The sequence below is a fragment of the Eubalaena glacialis genome, chromosome X (genome assembly GCF_028564815.1).
Source record: "Eubalaena glacialis isolate mEubGla1 chromosome X, mEubGla1.1.hap2.+ XY, whole genome shotgun sequence".
Classification (NCBI taxonomy): domain Eukaryota; kingdom Metazoa; phylum Chordata; class Mammalia; order Artiodactyla; family Balaenidae; genus Eubalaena; species Eubalaena glacialis.
The window spans coordinates 1,363,323-1,380,581 of NC_083736.1; the positions used below are offsets into that span (position 1 = coordinate 1,363,323).

At 43.8% G+C, this 17,259-nt stretch overlaps 1 long non-coding RNA gene across 1 annotated transcript in view; it reads right to left on the reverse strand.

The window, feature by feature from the left end:
• Positions 1-17,259, reverse strand: part of LOC133082514 (uncharacterized) — a 130,757-nt gene that overhangs the window by 15,015 nt on the left and 98,483 nt on the right. The window contains exon 4 of the long non-coding RNA XR_009698958.1: positions 12,598-12,718. This is a non-coding gene — a long non-coding RNA (uncharacterized LOC133082514). The remainder of the gene's footprint in view (positions 1-12,597; positions 12,719-17,259) is intronic.

The window sequence follows — 17,259 nt, forward strand, 5'->3', positions numbered from 1 at the left end:
TGAGAAGCCCGCGCACCGCAACGAAGACCCAATGCAGCCAAAAATAAATAAATAAAAGTAAATTTTTAAAAACTCCTAGAAGAGAATGTATGCAAAACATTCTCTGACATAAATCGCACCAATGTCTTCTTAGGTCAGTCTCCCAAGGCAATAGAAATAAAAGCAAAAATAAACAAATGGGACCTAATCTAACTTACAAGCTTTTGCACAGCAAAGGAAACCATTAACAAAATGAAAAGTCAACCTATGGACTGGGAGAAAATATTTGCAAACGATAGGACTGACAAGGGCTTAATTTCCAAAATATACAAACAGTGTACACAACTCAACAACAAAAAACAACATAATCGAAAAATGGGCAGAAGACTTAAATAGACATTTCTCCAAAGAAGACATCCAGATGGCCAACAGGCACATGAAAAGATGCTCAGCATTGCTAATTATTAGAGAAATGCAAATCAAAACTGCAGTGAGGTACCACCTCACACCAGTCAGAATGGCCATCATCAAAAAGTCTACAAACAATAAATACTGGAGAGGGTGTGGAGAAAAGGGAACCCTCCTATGCTGTTGGTGGGAATGTAAATTGGTACAGCCACTGTGGAGAACAGTATGGAGGTTCCTTAAAAACCTAAAAACAGAGCTACCATGTGACCCAGCAATCCCACTCCTGGGCATATATCCAGAGAAAACTCTAAATCGAAAAGATACATGCACCCCTATGTTCATAGCAGCACTATTTACAATGTCCAAGACATGGAAACAACCCAATCAACAGATGAATGGATAAAGAAGATGTGGTACATATATACAATGGAATATTACTCAGCCATAAAGAAGAATGAAATAATGCCATTTGCAGCAACATGGATGGACCTAGAGATGATCATACTAAGTGAAGTAAGTCAGAGAAAGACAAATATCATAAGATATCACTTATATGTAGAATCTAAAAAATGATACAAATGAACTTATTTACAAAACAGAAACAGACCCACAGACATAGAAAACAAAGTTATGGTCACCAATGGGGAAAGGGTGGGGAGGGATAAATTAGGAGTTTGGGATTAACACATACATACTATTATATATAAATAGATAAGCAACAATGACCTACTATATAACACAGGGAACTATATTCAATATCTTGTAATAACCTATAATGGAAAAGAATCTGAAAAATGTATACATATGTATAACTGATTCACTTTGCTGTACACCTGAAACTAACACAATACTCTAAATCAACTCTACTCCAATTAAAAAAAACACTACTCAGAAAAGACAAGTTTTATTTTCCCAAACTTGTCTTCACATGAGACAGACGTGGTGCAGTTTTACACTGTATCCAGATTATTTGCTGCATCTGTTTATCACACCTTGGATGGGAAGTACTAATTTCTGTCTCCCTGGTACCTGGGTGAGTGTCTAACGCCTACACCATGCTCCACAAAAGCCTTGCGTTGAATTAAATTCTGCAATACTGTTAATGAGCCAGATCAAGGTGGTGGGTATGGGGGAGAGCTGGAGAATGCAAGGCGAGAGAGCGAGAAGAAACAGAACCATCAAGAACAGGGTAGCCTCAGGGAGGAAAAGAGGAGCCCAGATAACCACGCAGATTCCCTCCATCTGTTAACGCCGTTCATCAGCAAGTCCCCAGTGAGCCTGCTTCTCATCAGCCCACCTCCATCTCCTGCCTGGTCCAAGACGCTGGACATCTGTCCCCGGACAACTCCAACATCCGGGACCTGCCACCAATCCCTCCTGCGTCACTGTCGTCCACACAGCAGTCAGACTGATCCTGTTTGTACCCAGGTCAGGTTTCGCAACTGACCTTCCCCCAGAAGCAGAGCCTGGGTTGAGGGTTGAATGCAGGGAGGGGCAGGGAGCTCCAGCAGTGGGATGGGGAGGTCACACAAGGAAGGAAAGTAGCCAAGGAGGGGGGAATTATCAAGCCAGCCACACCCAGGTGACTGGAGCATAATATCATGGTGATGCTCTGAGAAGCTCCGTAGAAACACTTTCCTCGGGTGATCCTGGCTGAGAGGTGTGTGAGCTGGGGTATTTATACCCTGTGTTCAGTAGTTACCAGCAGGGCTATGTGCCTTTCCCAGATTTGCAGCTTGTCTCTCCCATGGGCCCCCTGTGTTCCAGAAAGCAGGGTAGGTATCCAACGAAGAGTCAGGGCTTGCATTGGAAGACAGGTCGCTGTTCATGGAAATGGCAAGGAATTCCCAGCAGTTGTGGGTAGACCACCACCAGCATCGGCTCCATCCGAGAAAAACCTCCAGTGGCTCCCATCTCGCTCATGATAAACTCCAAAATCCAAGTAAGATAACAAGACCTGCCCCGTCCGTCTGACCTCAGCCTCCTGCACACACGCCTGCTCAAGCTGCATCCCTCCGTGCTGGACCATCGCTGTTCTACCATCCGCACAGCCTGCTCCTGGCTGGGGCACAGCTGTCCTTTCCCTTCCTCACCTCATCCAGGTCTCTGGACAAATGTCACCCCACATAGAAGCCCTCTCCGGCCACAGTGCCGCAAGGGCTCCTCTGGTCAGTCTGTCCTCTCCCCGCTCTACCTCAGAACACTCACGACCATGTTGTAAAAACACATTGTGCGTTTCATCTACTTGCATCTCCACTCACTGTCTGCTTTTCCCCCCGGGATGGACATTGAGAAGGAATTGACCTGGCCTGTTCACTGGAGCCAGAATGGTGACCAGCACAGAGAACCCCTTAATAGATAAATACTTGTTGAGTTAATACATGAAAGAGGGTGAACCAAGGAAGGAGGAAGAGAAGGTCTGTGGGACCTCAGGACTTACGAGGTTGATTCTGCCATGCACCATCTTTGATTTGGAGGCAGGTGGGTTTAGACCCTTTGTTCCTGGAACCATGGTCACCAGGTGATCACAGAAGAGGATTTTGGAGTCTTTCCGGTAAACAGGAGAAGCTCTGCCTCTGGTCAGTGGAGGGACCGTGACTTGATTACTTAATCTCTCTAAACTTAAGTTCCTTAACCTGTGAAATGGGAGATACATCATCCCTTTGTCAACAGAGCATTGTAAGCATTTAGTGGAGCCACTGGTACTCAGTGGGCATGTAATCCACACTGGTTTTTCACTCTGTTACCACCCTCCATTAGCTGCTCATGAGGGTGACTTAGGAGGGGGCTGGGGGAGTACTTTTCTCATGTTGCTTTTGACAACTACAAATGGGCACTTGCCGTCTACCTCTACGAGGATTAAATCAAGAGCCGCTGCAGCTGCTGACCTTCAACACCCCCGGAAAGCAGTTCAGGGTGGAGATCAGGAATGAGGCCCTCTGTGCTCTGGGTAAAACTGGCGGGACTTCAGATAGATATTTTCAGGAGACGATTTTATGAGCCCAATGCTTGCATCTCCTCGTATCCAGAAAAGCACTAAAATCCTTCCTGGTGACATCTCCGCGTGACTAGCAGAAACCTTCTGCAAAAATATGTGCTTGATTGCATGTACTCCCCCTTCGCCAAAATCCCATATATACTGACCCCCCCTCCTACCTCTTTGGGGCAGTTCTCAGAGCTGTCTGAGGTGCTGTCTCCCTGGCTATAGCCCTCATTTTGCCCCAAATAGAACTTAGCTCACAACTCTCATGTTGTGCTTTCTTTTTTTCCAAGTCGACACTTTCCAAGAGGAATATTGGCGATTGGGCGTGGAGCGCACAAAGCAAGCAGGGTTTGTGCCCGCTGCAGGGGATGAGGGCTTCTCTCCTTGCTTTCTGCACTGAATATCATGCAACCAACTTTTGGGCGTGGGTCCAGCAGGATCCAGGCAAGGACCCCTCCCTTTCCTTAGCTTCTTAGTGGTTAACACATAAGGCGTCGGGTAGCTCTGGAGCCATCAGAAATCACAGCACAGTTTCCCACCAACTGTGAGGTCCCAGCGTGGCTTTCACGAGTGGCGGCTTGCAAACCACACCAGGAACGCTGCCAGAGCAAACCTGTGCGAACACACCCCCAAGCCTGCTGCTGGAAGTAGTTCCCAGTAAACACGGAGAAATCTGTACCCCGACTTTTCTCCTATTTCTCAGCACGAGCATTTTAATCACCAAGTTACAGTCTATCAGTTACAGTCTATACGAGCTATGCTTGTATTTACCTGATATTTCCCTCTGCTGAGATATTTACGTTGGGCATTTGTTTTCCTGGGGCTGCTGTAATAAAATACCCCACACCCGGTGGCTTAACACAACAGGAATTTATTCTGTCTCACTGTTGGAGACAGCTTTGGACTCATATTTATTTATTCCCTCTCAATTTTGGAAATCATATATATATATATATATTTATATATTTTATATAAATATAATTAAATATACATACGTATAAATATAAATATATATATACACATGGTACCCGTAAAATGGTAGCTCATATAAGTTAATTATATTACCAGCTAATATAATTTAATTTTCACATGCATGACTACGGCATCTAGAGGAATAGAATTTGGGGTTAATTTTAGGGTTTTTCAAGTCAGCAGTGCCAGGTATATGGGCTCAGAGCTCTAGGGGTTGGCCATGGCCTGGTCCACATAAACCAAGATAGATTTCCACACAGCCCACCAAATTCTGATTTCATTATTGTTCCTTCCTTGAATTTGGTCATGGTCCTCTGCCGTCAGCTGTCAACTGAAAAAAGTGCACAACCTAAAAGGTGAGAATTATGTTTTATTTAATGACCTTACTGAGGACTTAAGCCCGGGATGCAGCCTCTCAGGTAGCTCTGGGGGACTGTTCCAAAGAGGTCAGGGAGCAGCCAGGGTATATAGGGGTTTTTGCAACAAAAACCAAGTAATCCAAACATCAAAAGATTATTAAAGAAACCAGACATCTCAAGAGAATGAATGTAGCGCTTTTCTATGTATGGGAAGATGCAAGAGTCTGGGCTCACTGAAATCATTCCTCTGATGTGCACCTTAACTCTCAAGGGCCAGAATCCTGTTTTTCTCCATCCTTAATCCCCTCAGGGGGCACCACTGGGGGCGGCTGCGGTGGCTGAGGGCTTGATGGCCTCAACGTCCTTTGTTTACTGATATGACAGGTGACATATTTTTGTCCACACAGCCATGCCTTCTGTTTCTCTTTTCCATGCATCCTCTTCAAGACCAATGCACTGAAATAATTCTGCAAGGGCAGGAGTGGAAGACACACTGTAGCCCTTTGGTTGGTTGTCAACGAGGCACAGTCAACGAATGCAGCGGAGGGCGTAGCTGGGTGTTATGAGTGGTTTTGTGTGCCTGGACTTTTGACAGCGGGTAGGAGTCTGTTTACTTAAGTTGTGTCTCCATCCTGGCTGCCTGGCGCATTGCCTCCTCATGCCACACCACGAGAGCATTTTAATCGGGGCGAATACTTTGGTCGAAGCCTTGGGAACGTGCGCTCGCTGGCCATAACGTGATCTCGTGTGCTGAATGAGCTTCTCGCCTGATTACACAAAGCTAACGCCCCAGAAGACACCCTGGGTGGCCACAACTTTCCAGCGCACCTGGCCTCTAGGAGGTTGGGCAACACCTTACTTAGAGGATACACACGGACTAACAGAAGCTCAGGTGAAGACGCTCCACAGAGACCAGAAATCAAGAAACTTGTTTGTGCCTGGTTCAGCGTTGTCTGGGGTTTCGGAGGATGAAGGTCTATACGCTGATGCTCCAAGTGTGGTCCATACACAAGCACCATCAGCCTTACCTGGGAGCTTCTTAGAAATGCAGAAATCTCAGCCCCGCCCCAGACCTGCTGGGTCAGAATCGGATTTTCACAAGACCCCCCAGGGAATCATGGACACAGTAAAGTTTGAGAAGCCTGAAGTAGTCTCTGATATCTTTTGCCTCATTTCTGCAAAAATAATCTGTGGAGAAAAAATATGTTTTGCCACAAAATGCACCAGGGTGCGCCATCATGTTTTTCAGACTTTATGAGGAAGGCTGTACACGGGTCCATTAGGATACAGAACAGGTGGTGATGTCTGTACCTTTAAGCAACTATAAAATTCCAAGTAAATGAGGCAGAAACATGTGGGAATTTTACCAAATCAGGCATTTGGCTTGGCAAGGAATATTGTTAATGAGGCATGGCCCTGTCGAGTGAGGAAGCACAGCAATGAAGTATCTGTCTGAGAGGTTCGGGCTCTTGCCCCCTAGCCAAGTCTTCAGTCATTTTGTCATGGCTCTCTCTCTTCCTGAATGGGGAATAGGTATGTGATGGCTGATTTTATGGGTCAATGTGGCTGAGCCACGGTACCTAGATCTATGGTCAAACATGATTCTGGATGTTTCTGTGAGAGTGTTTTTTTGGTATGAGATTAACTTTTAAATTGGTGCACTTTGAGTAAAGCAGGTTGCCCTCCCTAGTGTGGGTGGGCCTCATCTAATCAGTTGAAGGCATCAAAAGAATAAAGACTGGATCTTCCCTGAGCAAAAAGGAATTCTGCCAGCAGACAGTCTCTGGGCTTTGGCTGCAACATCAGCTCTTTCCTGGGGTCTTCAGCCTGCTGGTCTACCCTGGAGATTTTAGACTTGCCAGTCCCCATGACTGCATGAGCCAATTCCTTGAAATCTCTCTCTCTCTCTCTTTCTGTAGATAGATAGATAGATATAGGTATAGGTATAGATATAGATAGAGGATTGATAGGTGGATAGATAATAGATACAGAGAGATAGAGGTACAGATATAGATATAAATGGATAGATGATTGATAGATACCAGAGTAGATAGATAGATAGATACACAGATGTAGATGAAAGGTGGATGGATAGATAGATGGATGATAGATAGATGATGGATAGGTAGATAGATAATAGAGATAGATTAGATGGATGATAAATGAGTAGATAGGTAGGTAGGTAGATAGATAAATGATGGATGGATGGATAGATGATAGATGAATGGATAAATAGATGATACATGAATAGATGACAGATGATAGGTAGATAGGTAGATAGATAGATGATAGATAGTTAGATCCTGCTGATTCTGTTTCCTTGCAGAACCCTGACAAATACAACACCTGAGTCCACTGCGGGCTGGTATTAGGCAGGATGCCTGAAGGGGTGACAGATGACCCAACTGTAAGGATTCCAGCCTGAATATCTCCCAGGTGCAGCCAGAAACTTGACAATTGTCACTTGATAGGTTAAGACTAAAGGACTTAAATGGCTTAACATGGATAATCAGCCACTTGGTGATAGAATCCCTGCCTTTTGCCCAAATTTCATCTCTTTCTTCTCCCAGCTATTCCCGCTCTATGATCCACACTCCCCACCCCCAGACCCTTCCCTGCATCTGCCCTGAACCAGCCTGAACTTCTTCAGATTCTTAAGAGAAGAACCGGTCTTCCTGTCTGGACCCTCTACTGCCCTCCACCTCGTGGCTGGCTACTTCCTACTCCCCTTAAGGTGTTAGCTTAGCTGTCTCTGGAGAGCCTTTTCTGACCCCTGCATGCAGAGGACTGTATCTGTAAACATCTGCACTGTTATTTCAAACTTAAAAATCCATTTACTGATAATTCACTTTTCCAAAATTTTAAAGCAAACATCAAAAATGAGAACAAAATAAATCCACCCAGGATTCACCAGCCCTTAAAGGATAGGGGAAAAAAAGCCCTAAATAGAATGCCTGCCAATGTTTTTCCTTATTCTTAATGTCTGAGCTGTTGCACTTTTCCAGGGTTCCATCTTTCTCACTGATTAGAGGAGAAAGGAAACTGTGGAAGACCCGTGAGGGTTAATTTCGTGTTTCAACTTGACTAGTCATGGGGCACCCGGATATTTGGTTAAACATCATTCTGGGTGTGTGATACCAAAAGGCCCATTTCTCCCATCCCAGGGGTCTGTGGGCAGGGCTCCAGGGTAAAGAAAAAGACATTACATTGGAAATGGTTCCAAATGCAAGAATCTGGCCCTTTGGGGGACATGCGATAATTAATCACCGTCTTCTTAATGTCCCCCTTTTGCTACATTGGAAAGAAAAAGAATAAGCTTTCTGACCTCACCTGTATGGGGAAAGTTGTGTATGATAAATATTTCAAAATACACTGAGACAGGTTGTCCAATGAGTAGATGTAAAATATACTTTTACTAAATGTACTTTAATAGTTATGCTTTTAATGAAGTATAACAAAGTATATTAGTGCGTGTGTGTATGTCTGTATAAGTTGTGTGTGTGTGTGGTAAAGGGATGGATGTTTATATACGTATGTGTTTGTGTGTTATACACACAGAAACGCACCTACAACTAACGATTCCACACGTCATGTAAGTGCATAAATCCAAGCCCAATAGTCATTGAGATGTTCTTGGCATTAAAAGGGCTCAAACACGGTCATGTTGCCGAATATATCATGGAGCTGGTGTGGACTTTTGTTTTTCCATCTGAAAGTGGAGGTCCCCAAAGTCCCTTCACGGTCCGACCACCTGTCACCCTGGTGGAAACCAGAGAGAGGATCTAAGTCATAAGCGACCTATATCAGGAAGATGCAAACTCCCTCAGGAGCCAGCCCTGCAGGACTCACAGCCCTGGGTAGAGCAAACAAGACGAGACCAGGCTCACCTTGCAGAGAGCACACGGGGGAGGGGGTGGGAGGTCTGCGACCAGGCTGCTTGCAAACACCCGGTACTGAATTGTGATGCAGACGGGTCTCCCATGAGGTTACCAAACGAGCTCAGCTCGGCTCCCACAGATGCTGTAACATCCTCAGGCTGCAAAGCTCCCTGGGGCTCCCTGGCTGCGGTCACTGTGGTCACGAGAGCTGTCCAGGGGTGAAGGAAGAATTGCAAAGCTGCACTGAGAGCCCATTTAGATGACAGCCTACTCCTAATGAGGAACGGCTTTCTCGTGGGGTCTCTCTGCCTCTCGAGAAGGAGAGGAATGGCATTTGGTGGCAAGATGCCATCGGTTTAACCATTTTCTCAATGGTTTGTCACAATCCTTGGATTCAAACATCTCTTTCATAGCAAACAAAAACTGTAGACTTTTCTCCTGGAGCATCCAAATATAGACACATGTGCGTCATCCGTAATCTTGAAGGTGCGTGTCTTTGGAGGTGATTTCTTGCCCCATTTCTCCCCGGACGTGATGGCCCTCAGTGGTGGAGAATTCTTTGAAGACAGGAGGCATGCCTCCTTTTGTGTTGTTTTGGGTTTTTATTTTTATTTTTTAGAAAGTGTGTTTTAATTCCTTATGTCTCCTAAGCAGGGCCAAGCATAGAAGACGCAGGGGTGAGACTGTGCCTGGTACCAGCTGTGCGAGCTTGGGCAGGTCACTCCGCCTCTCAGAGGCCGGGACGGGTCACATAAAGGCACGGCGAGGGTCCACTGAGTTCAGCCGGTGAGAACTCCTATAGCTGCACCCGGCCCCTGGCACAGCTTACATGCGGGACTGTTGTTAGTGATGACGGTGTGGAGACCGTAATGACCACAATGAATACTGCAACTAGTGCTAGTGTAACTACTACAACTATCACATTTACTACTACAACTGTAGCATTTACCACTATGACAACTACTACTACCATTACTGCTGCTACGATTGTGACTACTGCTACAATGAATGCAGCAGTTAGTACTGGTGTAATTACTACTACAACCATGAGGTTTACTACTACAACTGTACTATTTACTGCTACAACTACTACCCCTGCTGCTGCTACAAATGCTACTACCACTATAATGACTATAGCAATTTGTACTACTACAACTGCTACTATTATTATTCTTACAAGTACAGCAATTCCGATGACTACAACAATGACTGCTACTACTGTAGTAGTTACTACTATCACAGCTACTATAATTTTCACTACTGCTACACCTACTGCTGTTACAATTAGTACTGCTACAACTCTTACTGTCACAACTCTTATTACTACAACTACAACAGTTGCTACTGCTATAAAAGGTACCCCTCCTAAACCACCACTACAACTATTACATTTACTGCTACAGTTACAATTACTACAACTACTATGATTACAAACACTACTATAATTATTAGCAGTGCCATAACTATTACAGCAATTAGTACTGGTATAATTACTACTACAACTCTCAGGGTTACTATCACAACTGTAACACTTACTACTACTACAATTACTACTACCACTGCTGCTACAATTGTGACTATTGCAACAATGACTACAGCAATTAGTGCTACTACAACTGCTACTATTATTATTACAAGCACAGCAATTCTGACGATGACTACTACTACAATTATTGCTATGGCTACAGCTACTGCTATGACAGCAAAATGGTACTACTAGGACTACTACAGCTACTACTGTTACTATCACAACTACTACAATTATTGCTACAGCTACAATGACTGCTACAACTATTAGTATCACAACTCCTATTACTACCACAACTACAACAGTTGCTAGTGCTACAAAAACTACTATTATTACAATGGCTACTACAATTATTACTACTGCTCCAACTACAATGATTACAATTAGTACTACTACAACCATCACTACAACTATTATGTCTATGACTACAATTTTAACAATTACTACAATACTACTACTATTACAAACACTACTATAATTATTACTAGTGCTACAATGACAATTATTGCAACCATTAGTGGTACTACAATTACTACTACAACTATTACATTTACTACTACAATTATAACAATTACCAGTACCACTATTACTACTATTACAATTGTTACTGTGGCTACAACTACAATTACTACAACAACTAGTTCTATGATAACGATTACTACTAGACCTAGTGCTATTACTACTGCTAAACTGCTTCTATAATTATGTCTCCTCCTCCTCCTCCTCCTACAACGATAGGTACTACTTCAAATACTACTACTACTACAACTATTTTTACAAGTATCGCAGCTACAACTTCTGTAACAACTATCAATACTACTATTACTAGCATTGCTACTACAATGACTACAATTATTGCTACTACAACAATTATTGCCCCTATTGTTACTACTGCTACTACAATTATTGCTACTACAACTATTGCCACTCTTGTTACTACTGCTAGGCTAACGACTACTACAAGTATTGTTACTATTAATACAACAACTATTGCCGCTATTGTTACTACTGCTACTACGACTACTACTCCTATTCCAATCATTGCTACAACTACTACTGCTATTATTACTACTACTGTTAAAGAAAAAGCAGAGCAGGACAGAAAAAGTGGTAAAAACAGACTTCATTCAGGACTAGTGCAATAGGGCAAAGAGAGCTCAGTATAGAGCCAGACTCAACTGCAAAGGCAGCGTGGGCAAGTGGGGATTTATAGCCATGGAGCAGGTGAGGGTCAGTGGATGGAAAACTACTAACAGGAAAATTAGGGGTGAGGGGTTTCTGGCTAAACTGACCTCACAGGATTCCTGCTGAAGGCAGGGCAGGGTGACCAGACATCACCTGAGGGCGTGGGGCGTGGAGGGTGAGGAACCTGATCAGATATTGAGATGAGCAGATATGAAGTTGACCAGACATGGAGATGACCAGATATGAAGGGTGTGGGTTCTGGTTAAACCGACTAAGCATGGCTCTTGCTAAAATTGGACAATGCAGAAATGTACACAAAAGTCCAAACATCAGACCTCACTGAAGAATTTAGGGGAGCCTGAGAGAGTCTGGTTGAGGAGACAATTTCTGTCACCACAACGACTACTAATATAGCTTCTGCTATTAAGAGGAGCTCCTACTGCTTCTCGGTGGAAGACCCTCAAGTCAGAGACCAGGGAGGTGAGAACCTTGGCTGCTACACAGCGTTCTGTGACCGCTTCCCTGGGCACTTCCCGGCAGAACCCAGATGACTCTCCACCAGGGGTTCTGGGTATTTCTTCCCTAGAAGGAATTTCTGCCCTCCATCTCTAAAATTCTAGACCTTAGGGGTTTTCCAATAGATGGTGACCACGTTCGGAAATTAACCATTGGCCCCAACACTTAAATACAAGTCATTTCCTTTTCCTGCGCCTGATACTGTCTGAATTAGCATCCAGACTCTTCCACGTTTACGAACTCTGTGACCTTGACGCTGACTCAAGCATTGTGCCTCAATTTTCTCATTTATAAATATCGGCCGGAAGACTGTCTTCCTTCAAGGGCTGTAGTGAAGATGCTGCAAGTTAAGACATGTCCTGTGCCCTGAGCAGGGCTTAAATCCTAGATATCGTGGTCGAGTACTTGATTGTATTCTGTTCTCATTTTGTGCCTGACTCTCACATATAATTCATGTGCAGCAAAGGCTCCATGGATTGGCTGAACTGCTCTTGACCCAGCTATGACTCAGACCCAAATGGGCCTCAGGTGGCCCTGCCGTATGGTACCCTCCCTCCTGGTTCCGAGTCCCAGTTGGACCCGAGAAAGTATGTCATAGGGAAATCCTAAGTTGAATCTCTGTCTCGGAAGACCCACTGCAGAGGATGGTCACCATGATTAATATGGCAGGGGATTACCTACCTCATCCCCTCAACACCTGTAGGTCAAGGTCAGTGTTAAGAAGCATATTTTCCACTAAGCAGCTCATGAATACACACACCGTTTACTGACACACACAAGGGCACTCACCAGGGACTGAGTCAACGATTCTGCAGATGGCACGGGAGTTCGTCTCTGTGGATTTGGACCATCCCACTTCCATTTTCTGCGTATTCAATAGGGTCTTCCATAAAGTTGAGGGACTGAGTTTCTGAAATGATGAAAAGGATAAAACATTTCAGCAGATTCATGGATGCCTGGTTCTTAAAATATCCTGTCTTAGATAGATCTCCTTCCCATACAATTGTAATTTTTTCTTTGTAGCACATGCCAGTTGAGGATTTTAGCAAATACTTTAATTCTTAGAAAGGTTTTCAATTCCAAATTTTCATGTGGGAAGACTTGTCCGCCTCTTTAAGGAGCACTAATCTACAGAGGAAAGGATCAAACACATTACAATCAACTCATTTTGATTTTGTCCCTCAGAGAAGACTATGCAAATTGTTTAGTCATCATCAGAAAATCCTATTAAAGATATTTTATCCCTGTTCCATGGCTTGATAGATTGAAGACAAGGATGACTTGGCTGTGCCCTGATTTTGTGTGTGTGTGTGTGTGTGTGTGTGTGTGTTCAAAACCCTTTAATTTCCTTAAGGGAATTTTACTATAGAATTTCAGGCTAAAGACAGAAGCCAACAGTACCTATACAGAAATTGTATTCTAAGTCAGGAGTTTTGTTTTGTTTTGTTTTTGTTTTGTTTTTTGTTTTTGTTTTTTTCGACTTCATGGATTTAATTTTTAAAGAAAAGTTTGTCAAAATCCAACCTTTGTTAAATACACATGTAAAACTAACTTGATTTTGTGCCCTGACTTTTGAAAAACTTTTGAAAATCATCATCTGTTTTGCTTTCTGGTTTTTGATGTCTTTTTGAAGTGTGGATCAAGAATCACCCCCTCTTTACGCTTTCTAACCGCTCTGGAGGCAAATAATTTGCATAACACAAAAAATGTTCGATTCAGGGGATAAATCTATTTGGCTGCAGGATTCATTCGTTTCCTTAGAAAGTGGTTTCCTCTCCACCTCTCCTGAGTCTGCAGCACCGCACGGTTACCAAGTAGAATATAGTTAATTGTATTAACGGTATTGAAAATTAACACTACTTTGGGAGTGATAGATAATTCTATAATGGTTTCACTGAGGAATTTTTAATAATGATTTTCTTCCCCTCATCAGTGCTTGGAGGTCCAATAACATTGTGTCATTTCTTGTGGCTGAGATGAAATGAAGCCAAACCAGTCCTGGCTCTTCTGTTATTTTTATCTTTCCATGAGCACTTGTAGAGTATTCTTTATCTTGTTTGACAATGCTACCAGAACATGTCTAGAATTGGTTTTCTTTCAAATTTTCACTGAGAAGTCAGTATGCAGTCATTTTTCTATTTCTTTGGCTTAAAACATTTACCTTCTATCATTTCTATAATTACTGCTTCTGGTCCGTCTATCCCATATTCCTTTGTAGGAAATCCTTTTTCACAGATTGGCTTTGGCGATTCTTCTTAACGTCTCAAAATTGATCTTTTTTTTTTTTTTTTTCCCCTTAAGCATTTTAAACTTCCCTCTGCATGCTGGGAAGATTTTCTTCCTCGTCAGTTTTCTACTTCACCCAAATTTGATTTCTCACAGTGCAAAGTGCCTGCATCATTTCTTTAAACTCAGCAATCATGTTTTTCTATTGTGTGCAGACCATTTTACCTCAGTTTGTTTATTTCTCAGGATCAAATATTCCAATTTCCTCTGAATCTCATATTTTTACTAAAATCTTTTCTTTTTTTTTATTGAAGTATACTTGATTTACAATGTTGTGTTAGTTTCAGGTGTACAGCAAAGTGATTCAGTTATACATACATATTTCTCTCTTCTTTTTCAGATTCTTTTCCCTTACAGGTTATTACAAGATATTGAATATCATTCCCTGTGCTATACAGTAGGACCTTGTTTATTTTATATATAGTAGTGTGTATCTAATCCCAAACTACTAATTTATCCCTCCCCCGCTTTTTCCTTCTTTTTCAATTATGCTGGTTTGTATTTTAGTTGGTTTTATACGTAGCAATATGTCCAGCTAAACTCCTTCTGTGATTCTGGTATAGGAGTGCCACCAGCTCCTGTTTTTTTTAGACATGACATTGATTTCTCCCTCTTTGAACCCCTATTAGTCATTTTAATTGGAGTTTGGACATGTGGGAGGAAGTCACAGTCTTGATAAGATTCTGCTCTGTGGGTCAGCCTTGGGGGATGCGCAGCTCCTCAGGGGAGGAGAAGGTGGAAGACATCCTGGGGGGAGGAGATCCTGCTTGTAGGGATGGGAGGCAGGTGAGGATGGTCATCTCCTCTCTCATCCACCTAACACATTTTGCTTATTTGTGAGGCAGGTCCTGGGAGGTGTGGACAGCCTCCCATTGGAAACTCTTCCTGCTCCCAGGGAACATCTATTGCACTAGGAGGGATAAACGGTGAACAGAAAAAAGAAATGAAGAACTAAAGAATCTGATATGGGGACTTCCCTGGTGGCACAGTGGTTAAGAATCCGCCTGCCAATGCAGGGGACATGGGTTCAAGCCCTGGTCCGAGAAGACCCCATATGCCACAGAGCAACTAAGCCCGTGTGCCACAACTACTGAGCCTGCGCTCTAGAGCCTTGCAAGCTACAACTACTGAGCCTGCGTGCCACAACTACTGAGCCCGCGTGCCTAGAGCCTGCGCTCCGCAATGAGAGAAGCCACCACAATGAGAAGCCCGCGCACCGCAACGAAGAGTAGCCCCTGCTCGCCGCAACTAGAGAAAGCCCGCGCGCAGCAACGAAGACCCAGTGCAGCCAAAAAATAAATAAATAAATAAAATTAAATTTAAAAAATTAAAAAAAAAAGAATCTGACATGTGTCTTGAGGAAGTAAACAGATGGTGGGAGAGGTCCCTGTGAATGGAAAAATCAAAGAAAGTCTCTCTGAGGGGGTGTCATTCATCTTGAAGCCCAAGAAAGAATGAACACCCAGGAAAGGAGCATAGGAGACCATTGAGGACCAGTGGGTTAAAGAACAGAAAGAAGCTTGATGTGCCTGAAATGAGTAGGGCAGATGAGAGAGTGGGGTGACATGGAGAGACTGAGGCCCCAGAAGATCACACTGGGTCTTGTAGGATACAGTGGGGAGATGGAGAGTTTAGAGTCTGTGGCATGGAGGTGAGGCTGCGCAGTTGGAGGTGAGGCTGTGAAGCTGGAGACGCAGCTGCCTGGAGTATGAGTTGGAGAATGGTAACAAAAGGTAGGATGCTTAGGAGACTAAGGCTGTGGTCCAGGTTCATGATGTGCCTGGGTCTGGGCTGGTGGCTGCCATGATGGGGAAAATTGGACATGTCTGTCATGGATAGAATTAGCAAAGCCTAAAAATATATTAAATATGGGGAAGGAGGAAGAATCAAGCTTCCATTTTGGTTTGAGCAACTGAATGATGCTATTTACAAGGATGAGTTGTATGGACTAAATTGTGTCCCTCCCCCAAAATTCCTATGTTGAAGCCCTGCCCCCCCAGTGGGATGGTGTTAGGAGGTGGGTGTTTGGGAGGTGATTAGAGGTAGATGAGGTCTTGAGGGTGGAGCCCCCATGATGGGATTACTGACCTTATAAGAAGAGAAAGAGACCAGATCTCTCTCTCCACCATGTGAGGACACAGCAAGAAGGATGCCATGTGTAAGCCAGGAAGAGAGCCTCGCCAGGAACTGAATCTGCCCACACCATGATCTTGGACATCTAGCTTCCAGAACTGTGAGAAAATAAATTACTTTTGTTTAAGCTACCCACTCTCTGGCATCTTGAGCTAAGACACTGAGGTATGGTGGACTTTTGTTGGTTTTGCCTTATCGAAAGGCAGTGCAGCTGCCTTTCTTTTGGTGAGCGACCCTATTCTCTCCATGAAGGGTTCTTCCACCATTAATAATATTAGTCATGGGGGGCTTCCCTGGTGGCGCAGTGGTTGAGAGTCTGCCTGCCAATGCAGGGGACACGGGTTCGAGCCCGGGTCTGGGAGGATCCCACATGCCGCGGAGCGACTAGGCCCGTGAGCCACAATTGCTGAGCCTGTGCGTCTGGAGCCTGTGCTCCGCAACAAGAGAGGCCGCGATAGTGAGAGGCCCGCGCACCGCGATGAAGAGTGGCCCCCGCTTGCCGCAACTAGAGAAAGCCCTCGCGCAGAAACGAAGACCCAACACAGCCATAAATAAATTAATTAATTAATTAATTAAAAAATAATAATATTAGTCATGGATGACTTATAGTTGATGACTCAAGTCTTCTGAGCATCTTTTGGTCAGAAAATGGGATTGGAACCATCCATCCCACTTAAGTTTGTCTAAGTCTATTAAAATAATCACACTGATGTGTTGGTGACCATTGGTGCCTGATGTTTCTCTTATATCCAGAAAACAAGAAGGGACAAGGGCCAGTCACAGATGTGATCGGACAGGGAGATGATTTGTCACCAGAAGACCCCACCAGATGGGAAGGTGGGAGACTTGTTGAAGGTGTCTAGTTGCCATCTGGGTTCATCTTGGGAGCCACCTGCATCTGAATTGTCATATTTGAATGTCAAAGAGTCGACTACCAGGACCCACCTGGGAGGTCATCATCCCTTACCCAAAAGAGTGATGCTTGCTTTGTGGACAGAACGTGTTGTAAAATTTCCCCAATATTCCTCTACT